We start from the raw sequence: 20,312 nt of genomic DNA, 5'->3' as shown, positions 1-20,312 counted from the left end.
TTGGAGATTGGAGCTGGAGTCCACCCAGGGGTGCCTTAAAAGAAAGACCGGGCAATCTTCTTCCGAAAAATCAGCCACTGGAAACCCTATGGAGAACAGCTCTACTCTGACACACCTGGGGTCACCATGAGTCAGATTAACTAGAGAGCAACTGGTAACTGATATTTTAAGGTGCGTCGAAAACATGCTAAGATTCAATTACCCTACTGCTCAGATAGATTCATTTATCCTACAGGTGCTGTTCTTTCTCTTTCCTTATGATAGCAAAAGTAAATTTTCTATGAATTTTATTTTTGTAACCATCAAGATGAGTCCTCCCTCTTTAAAATACAGGCTCTAATTATAGATCTTCAGATGCGTTACAATCCGTTAGTCAATTTTCATTTCTACTAAGAATCCTTAGCAGTTCACCTATGTTTGTGACTTTTCTTTTTTTAATCCTACAAGATCACTATTTGGGAAAAGTAGTGAAAAATGTCTGCTATCCAGATTATTTGCATTTTTTTTAATCCTTCCCAAAACATTTCGTTTCTGACTGCCTCCACTATCAGGCAATCTTGCTCTGCTTTTATATTACTTTTATATAAGGGTCCCTGTCACTGCCCATGTTATTACTGTTTCTTTCCTTCCACCACTCTGCTCATTCCTGTTAGTATTCTGTGCATGCAAACAGCTTCACCAAGTTTCAGTTCTGTTAAGTTTGAAGTAAATACGTAGACTAATGTATTCAGATATTAGCTTTTCTGGTTGAGAAGCTCTAATGAAAAAGGAATACTGGTGGCAAAGCAGGAATATTAAAGTTAGAAATGGAGGAGGGAGCTCCTCTGCCTATATGGTGGGCCCATTTTGCTCATAGAGTTCAAATTGGGAGTTTTCAGGAGTCATTATTTATTTGCAGGCTAACTAGAAAATGTATTATTTATTTATCCTCATGTCAAATTATTCTCTCTGATGTGATTTTGAACATTCCAGGCAACATTAAGTCTGAATTCTTATCTGCTAAAACCCAGGATTCTGTGTGCATAGGCATTATTAGCTCGTCCCTGAAGCAGCTGATATAACGTAGGGTCATCAGGGGACTGGGTCTTTCTAATGATCATCCATGCAAATCTTTGGGTCATCAGTCAGATCCTGGGGCAGGTGCTGAAGACTTTTTGTCAGAATGTGGAGAAATCCTGATTTCTTCCGCTCATGAAACCACATTAACAGACACTTATGTTCATAAATCAAAACACACCACACACGCACACACACAAAAAAAACCCAAGCCCATTACCGTCAAGTCAATTCGGACTCCCAGTGACCCTACAGGACAAAGTAGAACTGCCCCATAGGGTTTCCAAGACTGTAATCTCTGCCACATCTTCCCCCTGTGGAGCAGCAGGTGAGTTCCAATGGAGGCGGATTACTCAATAAGGTAAGCACAAGCTTCATTGTGCTTACTAACTAATCTATAGTGCACAATTTCACATGGTGTCTGTGGTGAAACTTGTGTGAAACTGTACAGTACAGATTAGTAAGTAAACATAATTAAGCCCGTGCCTACCTTGATCACTATAATCCAGTACATACCAGGTTTACTGGTGAATCCGCTCGTTTCAATTAGCAGCCCAGCCCTTTAACTGCTGTCCTACTAGAGATCCTTCTTGCTGCTTATAAACCAAAAACCAAACCCACTGCTGTGGAGTCGGTTAGCCAGTATAGGCTTTGGACCTCAACTTATGGGAAAGGGTAGTCCCCTAAATGTTGTGTTTTTTGTTTTGTTTGTGGTAGATATATATGTAACAAAACATTTGCCAGTTTAACATTTCTTACAGGTACAATTCACTGACATTAATTACATTCATCATGTTGTTCAACCATCACAATTATCCAATTCTGGACCTTTCCATCAGTCCCTGAGACCTACCTACAGTTTATTAAGTGGGTAAGCAGCCCTTTATTTTCCTATTATACACCTTTTTTTAAAAAAAATCAGCTTTCCCTATTTTTCCTTCACTATGAGTCTGAATCAACTAGACAGCCACGGGTTTGGTGGTTTGGTTATATGCATTTCAAGGACACCCTGGTGGTGTAGTGGCCAAGTGCTATGGCTGCTAACCAAAAGGTTGGCAGTTTGAAACCACCAGGCACTCGTTGGAAACTCTATGGGGCAGTTCTACTCTGTCCTATAGGGTCATTATGAGTCGAAATCAACTTGATAGCAACTGTTTTTTTTTTTTTAATACATTTCAAAACATTAGCAAAGTCTAATATGAGTATGTGTTACCATTCTGTCCCTACGACTGTGTCCCCACATTGCCCAAGCATGAGTGTGAGGCCTGCTTCTGTGTTATGAAACATAAGCTAGCCCCTAGCATGCCAACTATGTTTCAAGTGTTCTGTTCACACCAATAAAAGTATTTCCCTATAGTTTTCCTCAGCTCCTCAAAGTACTCCTTGACTTTTGGGGACAGTTACAAACCATGCAGGTCACTCATTATACTGGGACACTGTCTGTCCTCTTTTCCAGTCTTCTGTCTCATCAAAACTTAATCTCGTGGGCTACGTAGGCAAATGGTTAACAAAATGATGAATTTTTCTGACTTGAAGGAGGACGTGGGGTAGAGGTATGCTGTTCACCTGTATATAAATGCATCCTATTAATTACATTGACAAACATTAATTATGCAGTCTTTGCCATGCATTGTGCTAAACTTCGTGGTTTTTCTGCAATCTATTGTAAAAACATGCTTGTGAAGACACCATATAAGCTCAGTCACATCTACTGCTATTCCAGGTATTTAACCTACCTTCCACTTTTTATATTCTCTCACGTCTCCTAAACTGTGGTGCCACGGATTCGATATAGTATGGCTACAGGTAGCTGACAAATGTAGCACACAATCTGTTTATTTAGATTATATTATTCATCCAAAAAAGTTCCTGGATGGCACAAATGGTTTGCAGTTGGCTACAAACCTAAAGGTTGGTGGTTCAAACCCACTCAGTGGCATCATGGAAGAAATGCCTGGCAATCTGCTTCCATAAATATTACAGCCAAGAAAACCCTATGGAGCACTTCTACTCTGTCACACGTGGAGTCGCCATGAATGAGACATGACTCAATCGCAATTAGAGGTATTCATCCAAAAAGCATGCATTATCTAATAGGTTTTGAGGGAAATAAAAAGAAGCTCTGGTACTCTTCTTTCACTCAAAGTGTTCATAATTTGGCTGTGAGGACAGAAGAGATACATATGAAACATGGGGCAAATATGTACGAGATAATGTAATAATAAAGGTGAGTCTCATGGCAGACCAGACAAGATAGAAGGAGTGCATACCGAAGAGGCTGACAAGGCTGCAAAGCAGATTTGAGACTTCAGCTGTCCCGTAAAGAAATTTGCAGAACAGAACAGAGGCTGCAAATTCGACTGTGCCCAATAATATAATATCCTAATGTGGTGTATTTATCTTTGTTGTGTAATGAGATATCTGTTGATGATCTCCTGCCATGATTTCTCATATCCATCTCAAAGTATGTTCTGCATGACATAAGTACAATCACAGAATTCAAGATGTTTAAAATGAAAAGTTTATTTTCCAAGTTGTAGTCTTTTCTCTCAGTGCTTTTCCAGTTGTTATAGTTGGAAGAATTCAAGAAAAAATTCAAGCCTCAAGTTTCAATTTTGAAGGATTCTATGGACAAAATATTGAATGACACAGGAAACGTCAAACAAAGATGGAAGGAATACAGAGTCACTGTACCAAAAATAATTGGTTGACGTTCAATCATTTCAGGAGATAGCACATGCTCAAGGACCAATGGTACTCAAGGAAGAAATTTAAGCTGCACTGAAGGCATTCGAGAAAATCAAGACTCCAGGAATTGATGGAACACCAGTTGAGATGATTTAACAAATGGATGCAATGCCAGAAGTGCTTACTTGTCTATGCCAAGAAATATGAAAGACAGCTACCTGGTAAACTGATGGGAAGAGATCCATATTTGTGCACATTCCAAAGAAAGATGATCCAACAGAATGCAGAAATTATTGAACAATGTCATTAATGTTATACACAAATAAGATTTTGCTGAAGATCATTTAAAAATGGTTGTAGCAGTACATAGGCAGGGAACTGCCAGAAATTCAAGCCGGATTCAAAAGAAGACATGGAATTAGGGATATCGTTGCTGATGCCGGGGTCTTGGCTGAAAGTAGAGAATACCAGAAAGATGTTTACTTGTGTTTTATTGACTTTGCAAAGGCAATTAACTGTGAGGATTAAAACAAATTATGAACAACATTGTGAAGAATGTGAATTCTGGAATACTTAAGTGTGCTCATGAGGAACCTGTACATAGACGAAGAGGCAATCCTTTGAACAGAACAAAGGGACACTTCGGAGTTTAAAATCAGGCAAGGTGTGTGTCAGGGTTGTTTCCTTTGACCATACTTATTCAATCTGTATACTGAGCAAATAATCTGAGAGCTGGACTATACGAAGAAGAACGCAGCATCAGGATTTGAGGAAGTCTCATTAACAACTGTGATATGTAGATGACACAACTTTGCTTGCTGAAAGCCAAAAGGACATGAAGCACTAACTGATGAAGATCAAAGACTACAACTTTCAGTAGGAATTACATCTCAACATAAAGAAAACAAAAATATTCACAACTGGACCAATAAGCAACATCATGATAAACAGAGAAAAGACTGAAGTTGTCAAGGATTTCATTTTACTTGGATTCATAATTAATGCCCATGAAAGCACCAGTCAAGTAATTAAATGACATAGTGCATCGGGCAAATCTGCTGCAAAAGACCTCTTTATTTAAAGTATTAAAAAAAAAAAAAGATATTACTTTGAGGACTAAGATGCACCTGACCCAAGTCGTGGTATTTTCAAAATGCCTCATATGTATGTGAAAGCTGGGCAATGAATAAGGAAGACTGAAGAATAATTCATACCTTTTAATTATGGTGTTGGCAAAGAATTTTGAATATACCAAGAACTGCCAAAAGAACAAACAAATCTGTCTTGGAAGCAGTACAGCCAGAATGCTCCTTAGAAGCAAGGATGGCAAGACTTCATCTCATGTACTTTGGACTTGTTATCAGGAGGGATCAATCACTGTAGAAGGACATCATGCTTAGTGAAGTAGACGGTCAGCAAAAAAGAAGAAGACCCCCAACAAGATGGATTGACATGGTGGTTACAACAATGGGCTCAAGCATAGCAACGACTGTGAGGATGGCACAGGACTGGGCAGCATTTCATTCTATTGTACGTTGGATCACTGAGTCGGAACTGACGAGAGGACACCTAACAACAACACAGTTGGCTAACAAATGAGACCAAAAAGCATAATTGATTTGGGTATATTTTGGGATGTCTAAGGAAGAAACATTTGTTAACAATTATTAGTTTAAAATATGTGCTTTATCAAGGCCATACCAGGTAGTATTGGACTTATAAGAAAGGAAGACAGAGGCCTTGCAATGCTCGAAGGAGCACATTTCTAGGAGTCTTTGAGTTCAGCCCTGGTTCTTCCAGTCACTAATGTTATCACCTTACACAAATCATTTGAACCCTCTCTGCTTCAGTTTTCTTATCTACAAAATGTGGACTATTACATTGGCCTAAAACTTTCATGACCAGGTTACTGTACACATAAGATACATTACAGATATAAGAAAGTCTTGCAAATATTCAAGTGCTTACAAAAATAGTTCAGAATTCAAAATCTACTTCAATGAGAGTAAGGGATAAAAAAATGTGAGTCTCTTACAGATGAACTCTAATTTGAATATATATGTGTAAATATAATGTATATATTTTGTATGTACTTATATATATATTCCATATATATATTCATTTGTGTATATATAAAACTATAATAAAAATATGTATGTATGTGTGTGTGAGTGTACGAATGAAATAACTTGGATTCAGTTCTAACTTTAATTAATATGTAAAGGCAATGACAGCTTTTGGGAGTGCTAACAGATATGAAAGTACATGAATGAAGCATGTGGGGAGAATGTTGCCAGGAACCCATGGTAGCGATACAATCCATGTGGGCCTGGAAGAAAATGAGGGGCAACACCTTGCCCACCCAGCTGGGAGTAAATCCTACCTGGACCCTGAGGGTTGTGGTTCTATGCTCCCAACAGCCTCCCAGTGCCTGCTGAAAAGGCCTTTTTTCCTACCTGCCTTTGGATAGAGAAGTTAGCAGCCATCTAAAAGGCATGTGTTTTATATGTTCAAGATGATTATATTCTTAGATCAACAACAACAAAAGGCTTCCTACAGAGTGATTTTATAAAAGCAGAGTCACCTGGGTTACAGACTTGAGATTTAACTATCTGAGATGAATTCATTATAACTCTGTTCACTTAGAAACAAAATGTCATTTCTCATGACCCAATAAATGAAGTGTAATTACTGAAAGTACATAAACGGTGGAACTGAAAATTCTTTTCTCCTGATCATGCTCATGACAAGTAGCAATTTCACATATCTAAATAACTGAGAAGCAGGGGGAAAAACTCTGAGACTGACCAAACACTTCGAACAGAAAGTAGACATTAAAGATCATGCTAAATAATCAGTCATGTGAGAGATCTTGGGGGTTTTGACAGCCACTAAAATCCTAATGTGAGTTTCACTCTCCCTTAGGAAATATTTAATTCACGTTGAAATTTATTTGAAAAGACAGAATCCTGAGGAATGACTGAAAAATGCCCAGTGTGGCTCTTTGCCTTCTAAGCCAAGAGCGTTGACCCTTTTCGACTTTACCAATGACTTCCCACCACTCCTTCCTTTCAAGAATTTTGAGTTCTGTGGTGCAAAGATCAACAAACAATTCTCTGATTCATTCTAATGAAAACACTTATGAAATTCTCCATATAGTAAGTAGTTCAGTAAAGTCCAGTAGATGGAAAGGTTACCACTTGCTTCTCTGCTTCTCCAGGAACCACCAAGTCAATTGTTTATTCCCTTCTGCTTTGGACTACTGAAAAATTGAGCAATTTTTAGGCATTATTAGGAAGAAAAATTATTCTGTCAAGCACTTCCTCCAGAAAAAATCTGCCTAAATGTCTTCTTTTCCTTGAAATGATGTAGATTTCTTTCCTAAAACTGTATGTACCACTCAATGATATATGATTAGGAATTATGAGGCCAATTTTCCAAAGGTGTTGCTTCATTTGCATCAGCAAAAAAGGAGTACTTATAATTGTCCATGCAAATCAAGGACTTTCATATGCAAATGATTATATGTGGATGTAATTATGCTGCTCCAATACACAGATTGAGGTTTTAATTTGTTATACAAATAAGTGTGTAAATATGCATTTATATTTTTAGTTCTATTAGAAAAATAAAATAGTTCATACGTGCAACTATTGATAGTAACAGAAACGAAAGAACCTGCAAGGGTCACCTGTTACATTGCAGATAAAGTTATTTTCAACAACCAACACATTATAGAGAGAACTGCTTCTCACTCCCAAGCCCTGTTGCAGAATCTTGATCATTGAGGCAGACTTTATCTTCTATTATGACGAATTCACTACGTGGAGCATCGTCACTCTCTTTGCATCTTGGTACCCATAGAATCTACCCATCCTCCTGGCTAGCAGACATCCCTGAGCTCCTTTATTGTCTGAGTTAGTTTCCCAGTAGGCGCTTCAACCCCATACAAATCAGATTATGTAATTGATGTTGGGGAAGGGGGTGTCACTAGCTCTACCTAACTACCTGACAGAAGCTCAGTTGCAGCCCAACTGGAACATCTGTTAGATAAACGTTTGCCGAAAGCTGTCTCATCTGCCACACGCTTTCTGAAAAATCATAGTTACCCAAGGGGAAATAGTTTTGAAAGTGATGGTCTTTTAGTCTAGAAATCTAAATCATTCAGCCAACACAAACTAAAGAAATATATACTACAGCAAATTAATAACTCACTTTGGGGAACCTTTTCCTCTACACAAGGAAGCAGTAAAGAGAGACAGATCTGTTTACCAGAGAGGATGCTAGTACTAATTGACAAGGTGGCTCACTTCAGTTTGACCCAGAGAGGATATTTCACTAGATGCGTAAATTATGCAGTGTTGTCAAACCATGAACATTTCTTCTACCTTCCCCCGTTCCCCAATGGACAGTGAAACTAATGACTGGAATAGATTTGCCGCCTTTGACTACAGATCATATCCTATTTTATACAAAATTTGAAAAAGAGAAAGATTTACAAGTAACAGTTAGTGATACTGATGATATAAACTGTGGCAAGATTCTCAATCTGAAAGTGAAGTTCACAGTCTGAATAATTATATTTGTCTTGCTTCCAGGGGCAAGATGAAGCTGGGGTGATGTGACCTAGAAGAAAAAAAAAGATACTAATATTTCTAGAACACTTAAATGGTTTAATGGGGACAAGACAGAATATTGAAATAATAGACATCATTAGAGAAAGCAAAATTATAAGAATAGAAAACTAGCTAATCTAATTCCATAAGGTTGCTAAGAATGCTAACTGGTCCATGGGTCACATAAGAGATTCTGAGCTCTCTAAGAGCTGTTTGGGGGAAATAAGAGAAAGAACTGGTGAGTCTCTGATTGTTCTTGTAATTGTTATTGAAATACCATTCTTATCTTCATCCTGGTATAGCTTGGAGCCATGCGAATTACAACAATACCCATATTGCCAATTTCTACTCAATCAGTACGGTTAAAATTTCCAAAGCACTTTTGTAGAAAAAGCAATATTATTAATTTTGCTGAGATGTAAAATGGTCATTGGACATTCCTACCTGGTCTTACTTCAATAAAATTTAACCCGAGGCAACAGAATGAAGAGTTGTAATTGGTTATTGCTAAACAAGCCAAAAGGATTTCATGAAACTCAGTAAATATAAAAGTTCATTAAATATATTCAGGAAAAACAACAACAAAAGCAAATAAACATTTTATTGGATCCAAAACTTTAATTGTTCCATCTTCCCCTTTAGCAACAGCACCAGTCTATTATCTCGTAAATCTGGGCTGGAAGTTAAAGGGCCCTGTGTGGATGGTAAGGAGAGGTTTAGAATAAAATGATAATCAGATGGTAAATTCAATGAATGTTTGTTCTTTCAAGCAAGTATTTTGAAGAAACACCAACATAATGTTGAATCAGATATCATTTTGTATAGAAATATGCATTTTTCATCATAGTGAAGAATGTTTATATTATGGTATCTTGCAGGTGTTACAGGCAAAATAGAAAGAGAAATCTGGGCTCCTGATACTGTGATATACTTCCTCTCCTAAAGCTAGGGAAAACCATCAGCTCCACTTTACTAATTTAAGATGGGGAAATAATATAATTGTAAAAAAGCAGAGCAAAGCCTAATCCCCAGTGTCTACAGAATCCTCCCCTCTTCTTAAAGACAGCTATGGAATATAATTTATCATCCATTCTTGTCGTTTAAGTAGATGCATTCAGATAATTTCCCAAGATTGTTCTTAATGGAACTATATAAGTATCAGGCAAAAAATATCACAAAATCCATTGTTAATCCCCTGTCTGATACAGCTTAAAAGAGAGTTTGATCTTACATGCTGACAACCAGCCCCTAGCCTTGCATTGTGTTCTTCCTCTGATTTCCATCATAGACAATTTTATCTCTCAGAAGAGCCTGAAGTATAATCACATTGTAATGCAACAGGGGATGTGTGTACATGTAAGCAAATAGTTCTCTTTGGGGAAAACCTCTCTTGGTCTTATGTGCTACTGGGACTGGCAGGCCCACCAGCTCCTGCCATTCAGCACAAATACACCTCAGCATCAAGCAGTTAATAGATACTGACACATGAAGCTCTTTGCCTTAATAGATCTGTATTTATATGTAGCTTGTTTCAACTTCAATTTGCAAGGGAGCCTTATCTTGGATGCTACAAAATATGCTACTTACCCTGCCTTTTGCACCTGACAGCACCTGATGGTACAGTTCTCATTTCAAGGAAGCCCACAGCTGTCTTCTCCACTTGCACAAGCGTTCTGGACTATTGCATTATCATGTTTAAACTCACACTGCTTCCTGTGTCCATCTCCTCTTCTCCCTGGCCAACCTTATTTATCTTCAAGGCTCAGCTCAAAGGTCATCTCTGCTACCAAGCCTTTCTTGACCTCTGGATTCACTGTGCAATTGACTACATCATCCCTTGGAGCACTGCTTCCAAACTTCCTCCAAAACCTTGAACATATCTCAAACATAGCACCTGTGGCTTTTTGCCTATATTTATGCATATCCTGTCTCTTCTCCAATTAGGCTTTAAGACGATTCGGGCTGTGTCTGTGTTTGTATTCCTGGCACATAGCACTATGCCTGGCACATAAGGAGCACTCAATAAATGCATTTTCAGGGAATAACTCCTCTAACTACATAGTGTGATCACATAGTGTAACTGGTCAACAATGAAGAATCTTGGCAGAAATAATATATCTTTGCCTACACCAGAATTAAGTTTTGAAAGAAACTCCAAAGCTAAAATCTGTTTACATTGCAACTATTCTTCTGTAACTTTTCTATCTGCATTTTTAGTCCTATCTCCATTTTTATGACATTTGATCTCAAGGTTTTTCTAGATTCTTAATTGCTTCCAAATAACACAGTCCATTTAACAGGGCAAAAAGTTGAACTCTGAAATCTTAGATTTAGGAACAATAATATGGCTTGTACCAAGTCACTCTTCATCTATCCCCAAAGTGCAATTTATCAGTCCTTTCAGTACACTAAGTGTCTGAGCGTTATTGTGAACAGAGTATGAGTGAGCATGTGGTCTCACTTCCCTTCCTTATTCTTTTTGTTCTTTCATTAAGTCAGCAAACAGTGTAACATACACCATGCTGAGCACTAGAGATTCAAAAACTGGCACAAGAGAGTTCCTGTCCTAAAGTAGCTCATTGTCTAGAAAGGAAGTTGATTGATACACAAACTTATCGTTATGATCTGTAGCAATTCTGCAGTCTTCCTTGTTCATTGGCCAGCTTCTGCATGCATACGACGCGATTGAAAATACCATGAATTGTGTCAGGTGACCTTAGTCCTCCAAGTGACATCTTTGCTTTTTAACACTTTAAAGAGGTCTTCTACAGCAGATTTGCCCAATGCAATGTGTCTTTTGATTTCTTGACTGCTGCTTCCATGGGCATTGATTACATACCCAAGCAAAATGAAACCCTTGAAAACTTCAATTTTTTCACCATTTATCATGATGTTGTTTATGGGACCTGTTATGAGGATTTTTGTTTTCTTTATGTTGAGGTGTAATCCCTACTAAATCCATATTGTAGTCTTTGATTTTCATCAGTAAGTGCTTCAAGTCCTCTTCACTTTCAGCAAGCAAGGTTGTGTCATCTACATATCACAGTTGTTAATGAGTCTTCTTCCAATCTTGATGCTGCACTCTTCTACATACAGTCCAGCTTCTCAGTTTATTTGTTCAGCACGCAGATTGAATAAGTACGGTGGAAGCATACAATCCTGAAACACCTTTTCTGATTTTAAACCATGTAGTATGCTCTTATTCTGTTCAAGTGACTGCTTCTTGGTCTACGTACAGGTTTCTCATAAGCACAATTAAGTGTTCAAGAATTTCCATTCTTCACAATGTTATCCACAAGTCGTTAAGATCCACACACTTGAATGCCTTTGCACAGTCAATAAAACACGGATAAACATCTTTCTGGTATTCTCTGCTTTCAGACAAGATCCATCTGACATCAGCAATGATACCTCTCATTCCACATCTTCTGCTGAATCCAGCTTGAATTTCTGGCAATTTCCTACTGCTGTATTGCTGCATCCATTTTTAAATTATCTTTGGCAAAATTTTACTTGCATATGATATTAATGATACTGTTCAATTATTTCTGCATTCCACTGGATCACCTTTCTTTGGAATGGAAAGGTATATGCATCTTTCCCAGTTGGATGGCCAGGTAGCTGTCCTCCAAATTTCTTGACATAGATGAGTGAGCACTTCCAGTGTTGCATTCGTTTGCTTAAACATCTCAGTTGGTATTCTTTGAATTCCTGAAGCCTTGTTTTTCACCACTGCCTTTAGTGCCGTTTAGACTTCTTCCTTTGATACCACTGGTTTTTGATCATGTGCTATCTCCTGAGATGGATGAATGTCAACCAGTTCTTTTTGGTACAGTGACTCCATGTATTCTTCTTTTGATGTTTCATGTGTCATTCAATATTTTGCCCATTAAAAAAAAAAAAAAAAAAACTCACTGCCATTGAATCGATTCCAACTCATAGTGACCCTATAGAACAGAATAGAACTGCCCCATAGAGTTTCCAAAGAGCGCCTGGCAGATTCGAACTGCCTACCTATTGGTTAGCAGCCATAGCACTTAACTACTATGCTACCAGGGTTTCCACAGAATCCTTCAATATAGCAACTCGAAGCTTAAGTTTTTCTTCAGTTCTTTCCACTTAAGAAATGCCAAGTATGTTCTTCTCTTTTGGTTTTCTAACACATTTCATTATAATACTTTACCTCGTGTTCTTGAGACAACCTCTGAAATCTTCTGTTCAGCTTTTTCACTTCATCATTTCTTCCCTTCCCTTTAGCTTCTCTATGTTCAAGAGCAAGTTTCAGAGTCTCTTGTGACATTCATTTTGGTCCTTTTAATGATCTGATGCATTTAAATTATGGTGTTGGTAAAGAATATGAATATACCATGGACTGCCAAAAGAATGAACAAATCTGACTTGGACGAAGTACAGCCAGAATGCTTCTTAGAGGCAAGGATGGAGAGGCTTTGTCTCACATACTTTGGACATGTTATCAGGATGGACCAGTTCCTGGAAAACGACATAATGTTTGGTAAAGAGAGTCAGTGAAAAAGAGGAAGACCTTCAATGAGATGGATTGCAGCAACAATGGGCTCAAACATAGCAATGACTATGAGGATGATGCAGGACCAGGCAGTGTTTCATTCTGTCACTATGAGTTGTAACTGATTTGATAGCACCTAACAATGACAACTTTTTTTTTTTAACAATGACAGCAATGTGATCTGTGTGATAAGAGTTGAGATGGAGACAAACACAGAAACCAAAGGGCAAAGAGTAAGGTAACATCATGAAATTTTTCATTTATAATCCTCTGTAGAACCCATATAATGATTCCTATTTTTTTTTATGTGAATAATGGTATCTATTTCGTTCGGTCCTAAAATCCAACTTTTAGTTGACACCAAAATTTCTCTTATTTTGAGTGAAACACTAAAAAACAAACAAACAAAAACACAGTTGCCATTGCGTCAATTCTGACTCGTGGCAACCCCATGCGTTTCTGAGCAAAAACTCATAGTTTTCAATGACTATTACCTTTCAAAAGTAGATTGCCATGTCTTTTTTCTGAGGCACCCCTGGATGGATTTGAATTGCCAACCTTCCTGTTAGTAGTTGAGAGTTCAACCCTATGTGCCAGCCACCTATCTAAATGTGGAATAAGTAACAGCCTTCTATTCTATTGGATATCAAGGCACTTTTTCTGTTTCCTTTCAGTCCACAAGGTTTCTTAACCCATGATATTTTAGCTGATCCATGGGATAACCTTATTACATTTGATTTGTTGGATTAGACTGAATAGGGAGAATTTCATCTAGATGTTTGATGATCAGCCACAACATAAATGACTGTTCAGTATTTGTGTTAGAAGCCTTAGTGAAAGGGACACTATTGCTACACTGTTGCTGTTAGGTGCAGTCAATTTGATTTTTGACTCATAGTGGCTGCATTTGACGCAGCAGAACTGCACCAAAGGGTTTTCTCAGCTGTAATCTCTATGCCCTGGTGGTGCAATTGTGAAAGCCCTCGGCTGCTAACCAAAGGTTGGCAGCTCGAACCCATCAGCCGTGCTGCAGGAGGAAGGTGTGGCATTCTGCTTCTGTAAAGACTTACAGCCTTGGAAACCCTGTGGGCAGTTCCATTCTGTCCTATAGGTCCACTGTGAGTCGGAATTGACTCAGTGGTAATGGATGTGATTTTTGGTTTCATCTTTAAGGAAGCAGATCACAGGTATTTCTCTCAAAGAGCCTCTGGGTGTGTTTGAACAGCCAGCCTTTCAGTTATCAGCCCAGCAGTTAACCACTGCACCACCAGGGCTCCTTATCATTTTACTGGTGGCATGCTGAAGCACAATGGTTAAGTGCTCGATTGCTAACTGAAAGATCAGCTATTTGAACCCACCAGTGGCTCCACAGGAGAAATCCGTGCCCATGTCAATCTGCTCCCAAAAAGATTACAGCCTAGGAAACCCTATGGGGCAGTTCTACTTGGTCCTATGGGATCACTATGAATTGGAATTGGCTAAATGGTATGCAACAACAACAATGTCATGCAAAGGTGTAAAGCTGACTCTGCCTCATCTACTCCTCTGGTGATGCAAGTTCGAGGCCAGCAAAATCAGTTTGTTATACAGGGACGGGAATTGAATACGGAGGGCTCTGACCTAAGTACACAGATCCAGGGGAATAAAACCAAACAAACAAAAGAGCAATGGAGAAGTCAACAAAAATGCGTGCTTCTGTATGTCCCAGTGTGAACGAGTTTAAGTGAGAGGGAAGATATTCTGAGTCAGATTAAAACTAGACCTTTGAAGAATCTGGAAAGACAATAGAACCATGCCAAAGACTAGTCCTGAACAAACATGGACAGTGGTTGAATTTTATGTTCTCTCAGAAACTGAAAATGTGGGAAGAATAAAAAAAAATAACTATAATTAAATGACTATGCCAACAATTTTAGTGACAGCTTCTGAAACTGGTGACTGACTCAGCTTCTGTTCTAAGACTTTAAGTGAATCTTCAGCATTTTTCGTTTGTTTAATTTTGGAAAAAGTTCTATAAAATTTACACTGGCAGTATGTGTAAGCTCAATCTAAGAGGTACCATTTTATTTCATCACTGTGACAAAAATTTCATTTCAGTGTTCATTGTTGTTCAGAGACATATATAAGCATTATAATATAAGCATGTTAAAATGTTTTGGCTGAGTCTGAATTCCTGGTATGAAATAAGAAATTCATGGTTGCATTGTGAAGCCTAAAATTTCAAGTGCTGCCTTGACATATTAGAACATCACAGGGCCCTAAAGGCCTAACCATGCGTTTCCCTGCCAGATATGGCTCCCGTGCAGTAAGAAAGTTTCCCCACCTGGCTAGTTTCTTTATTAGCCAGTCCTTCTGCATTCCACCCAGTCCTCAATCTAATAGGCTTCACTTTCCTGCCAGCCCGTGTAATTATTCAAACTAGGCGATCTCATCCTCCGTTGTTCCCAACTCTGCCCTCATTACTACAAAGCCTGCTTCCCACTGGTTCACTCAATGCCCAAGTGCACCCTCTGTGTGACCCTACATGGTATGTAGCATTCACCGCATCGGGACTGTGAGTATATGTGACTGATAAACTGCTGTCAATTTCGTCTGTCTAGTGCTGGGTGTGGAAACCCTGGTGGTGTAGTAGTTACACGCTGCAGCTGCTAACCAAAAGGTCAGCAGTTTGAATCCACCAGGCGCTCCTTGGAAACTCTATGAGACAGTTCTACTCTGTCTTACAGGGTCGCTATGAGTCAGAATCGACTCAATGGCAATGGGTTTGGTTTTGTTTTAGTGCTGGGTCTTAGGTATTTGGTCATCTCATACTATTTAGTGCAGGTAATCTCTCCTTCAACGACAGAATGAACAGGAGGTGAATTACTAATCCTTCTTCAGTCAACAGCTAGTATTGAGAGCTGAAGTCCCATACTTTGGATAACATCTGGAATCTGTCTAAGCAACATGAGGTCTATAGATATGTCTAGAAACTGTCAGAAATTGGCATGTGTATGCAACTTGTTCCACTTTATCTCTAGAGACTGTAAGTCTTGTTAATCATTCCAAGTTGAAGACCAATTATTCCTAGATTAAGTCTCTTGTACACACTTAAAAAAAAAACAGCAAAACCATCAACTTACATTTGGGAATAATTAAACTGCATAAGACAACACTCCCTTTTTTATTCCTTCCATTCATTATTAAACCAATAAAATTTAGGAATCCACTCTGAGCCAAGGACTGTGGAACCAAGAAAGCAAAAATGAATGAAAATTCAACATGACAGATCAACAAATCCCTTCCCAATAAGCAACTAAGGAACCTTACAAAACTGCTAAAACAACAACCTTAGTACTTTGAAAATTGATCAAAGGCATAGAAAAAACTGAAAAGTACTTAATTACAAAAACTATTAAATTTTGGGTAAGAACAACGGAAGTCTGTGATGTTCTTGCCCAGGATTGTTCCCATACCTGCTTCCACACTGCAGTAATTCAACCAGGGTAGGAAAGCACTGAAAACAACAGCCTCACTGCCACTACTTGGGGGCAGGGAGGAAAAATATTCCCTTGATTTAGAGCATTGTCAGTTAAATTTGTGATCTTGATGGCAACCATAAAGGGAAGGTCAGTGGCTCCACAAGTCAGATTGTAGTCCTGTTAAGGGCAACAACAAACTTCCAAACTAGTTGGGAGTTCCTGAATGTGAGATGACCACACGAGGCCTCAAAAACTCTCCACGTATCCTGGGGTAATTTAAGTACTTGGGTAATTTATTTATTTATTTATTTACATGCAGTATAATCTAGAGTGACTCCAAGTCGTCTTCAAGTCCTGGCTGATGGATGTTGTGTGCATACCCAGAGGGGACATGAGAGGACCTAGTAAAAAATTAAAGCTGAGACAGTGTGTTGAAAATTGTCTAAACTATGAAGGTACTCCCCCACCCACACACAGATCCATCAGCAAAGAATGGAAGACTTATTAGTTTGAGGTATTTGAACACAACGTCTGACAAATCTCTGCCTGAACAATGACCTAAGAAGACTCAGACCAATTTCTAATAATCCAAACTTAAAAATAAAGACAGAACAAATAAAATGGAGCATAGACATCAGTGGCTACATGTTGTAGAGGAAAGGGATTTCAGATTTAGTACAGACAAATTATATGCTTATTAACATATAAGCAAACAAAAACAAAAGCAACCCTTAGGAAGAGGAGAGGCATGACTCAGGATTGCTAAAATATAGTATCTAAAATGTATTCAAGAAAATATTACGATATGTACAAAAAAAAAAGTGTGACTCTTAATCAAGGGGGAAAAAAAATACTGCCAACAGAAATTTTCTGTGAGTGTCCCCAGATGTTGGATTTAGCAGACAAAGATTTTAATGGAACTATAATAATTTTTTTCAAAGCACTACAGAAAATCATGTTTAAACAATTAAAAGTATGACAACAAATGAACGAATAGAGAATCTCAACAGAAAGACAGGAATTATAACCAAAAATCAATTGAAATTCTAGAGTAGAAAAAAAATCAATAACTAAAATTCTAAATTCAACAGAGGGTCTTAATATTATATATGATATGGCATAAGAAAGAATAAGTAAACTTGAACACAATTCAATAGAAATAATCCAATCTGCATGACACAGAGAAAAAAGATGAGGAAAAATAGTCAGATTCCTACTGAACAACATAAAGTTTACCAAATAAAATGTGTAATGGCAGAAGGGGGAGGGGAATGGATACAAAATAATGGTTGAATACATCCTAAATTTAATGAAAAGCATTAATCTAAAAATTCAAGAAATTAAAAAAAAAAAACTCAAGCAGGGTAAATACAAAGACAGGTATACCTAGACGCATCATCATCAAACTTTCAAAAGACAAAGAGAAACCTTGAAGGCAGCAAAATAAACACAACTCATCACATACAAGGAAAAAAAAAATTATATGATTAATAGCTGACATATTATCCAAAACAATGGAGTCCAGAGGGCATTGAAATGATGTACTCAAAGTGTAGAAAGAAAAAAAATTTCAACCAAATATTCTATAACCACCATGCTTCAAATATGAAAGTAACATAAATACATTCCCAGATAAACAAACACTGAGAAAAGAAAATCCTTTGAGCTGAAAGGTAATGACACTTTGGGTAGCTCAAATCCAGTGGAAGAAATAAAAAGCACTACAATGATAAATGTTGTGGCAAATTAAAAAAGACACTCTTTATACTTTTTCTCAGACATTTTTCAAAGATATAAGATTGTATAAAATAAAAACTGTATTTTTTTGGATTTATAATATTTAAATGTAACATATAAAAAAATAATACCACAAGGGTCATCGATTCCGACTCATAGCGACCATAAAGGGAGGGGGGATGAAAAGGAGAGATATTGGAGCAGTGTTTTTTATATTTTACTGCAATTAAAAGAATATTATTCTGAAGTAGATATTGTTATTTTGAGTGACACTTCAAAAGAAAACTAAAAATACACAGTTAAAAAACCAACATAGGAGTTAAAATGGAACATTTAAAATATTTACTTAACAAAAAAGACAGTAAAAGAGGAAAAGAAGAAAAAATAAGATAGATGAAAAAGAAATAGAAAAATTGCAGAGGTAAAGCCAAATATATCAATACTTACATTAAATGTGAATGGTCTATGCATCCTGATCAAATGGCATAGATTTTTAGACTGAGTAAAAAAAAAGAAAAAGATCAAAGTCATGCAAGAGACAGACATACCTTAGATTCAAAGGCATAAATAAGTTGAAAATAAAATGATGGAAAAATAATACACATAGGAATAAATTCAACACAAGACATATAAGATTTGCACACTGAGTACCATAAAACATTGCTGAAATAAATTAATTTAAATAAATAGGGTGATATTTCTGGTTCACAGATCAGAGGACTCAATATAGTTAAGATGTAATTTTCTCCAAATTGATCTATACATTTAATGCACTCTTTCTCAAAAACCCAGTGAAACTTCTTTTATAAGAGTACAAAATGAGCTTAAGATTTAAATGAAAATGCAAAAGACCTAGAAAAGCTAAAACAATTTTGTAAAAGGAGGACAAGTTTGGAAGATTTACACTATGTGGTTTCAAAATTTACTATAAAGTGGCAGTAGACGAGATAGTGTGGTACCAGCATAAGGATAAGCACATGGATCAATGGAATAGAATTGAGAGCACAGAAATAAACCCTTACATTTATGGTCAATTATTTTTGACAAAGGCAATTCAATGGGGAAAGGATTTTCTTTTCAACAAAGGTACTGTGATAATTAGATATCCATCTACATGTAAAAAAGAAAAATGACTTTAGACTCTTACCTAATATCATATGCAAAAATTAACTCAAAATCAATTATAGACCTAAACGTAAAAGCTAAAATAAAAAGTCTACTGAAAGAAAATGTAAGAGTAAATCAAGACTTTGGATTAGGCAAAGAATCCTTAGATATAATACCAAAAACCATATCTATATTTATATATCTATATCTATCTAGCTATAGGTAGATATAGATATAAAATTGCAGTTCATTAACATGAACAACATTTATACATCAGAAGACACCATTAAGAACATGAAAAGACAAACACAGACTGGGAGAAAATAGAAAATATTTGGGTAATATTTATCTGCTAAGGGGTTTTTGGAAACCCTGGTGGCATAGTGGTTAAGTGTTACGGCTGCTAACCAAAGGGTCAGCAGTTCGAATCCGCCAGGTGTTCCTTGGATACTCTGTGGGGTAGTTCTACTCTGTCCTATAGGGTTGCTGTGAGTCGGAATCGACTCGATGGCACCAGCTTTTACGTTTAAGGGGTTTTTATCCATAATATATACTATATAAAATAATATATACTACATAATGTAATAACATAATAGCTGCTGTACAACAGCTTTTCTTTATATATGGCCTTTCTGGACCTAGGTTTCTAGTTCTGCCAAGATGATTTGCTAGGCCATAATCTTGCAATGGGATTGGATGTTTTACGCAAATAAGGTGACTAAAGTCCTTGCAAAGATTGGACAATTAACTATGCAAATAAAGCGCTTGTGGCCTACTGAGGGAATAGGTCAGTTTATAATCTTGGTGGGCGGAGTGAATTTATAAAAGCACTAATCCCACAGAGGTGGGAAGGACCTAAGGACCTCACTGCCATCAAGAAGAACCTAGAGTGGAGCAAATCTCTTGGTCCCTGAGTCCCTCACTGAGAACCTCCTAGACCCAGAAGACAGAGAGCTGTAACACTGGAGATGGTGTGAACTGGCACAACACAGCATGAGGCATGATGGGATAGCACAAGACAGTATGAGCAGCGAGAACCAGAAGACTGAGGCAAGAGTGCTGTGTCATGGCCCATGGACCAAGGTGGCTGCAGTGGGCTCACTGATCCACAGAGCAAGAAAG

Source organism: Loxodonta africana, chromosome 12 (genome assembly GCF_030014295.1).
Source record: "Loxodonta africana isolate mLoxAfr1 chromosome 12, mLoxAfr1.hap2, whole genome shotgun sequence".
In the NCBI taxonomy this organism is placed as follows: Eukaryota; Metazoa; Chordata; class Mammalia; order Proboscidea; family Elephantidae; genus Loxodonta; species Loxodonta africana.
This window is presented reverse-complemented; position numbering follows the sequence as displayed.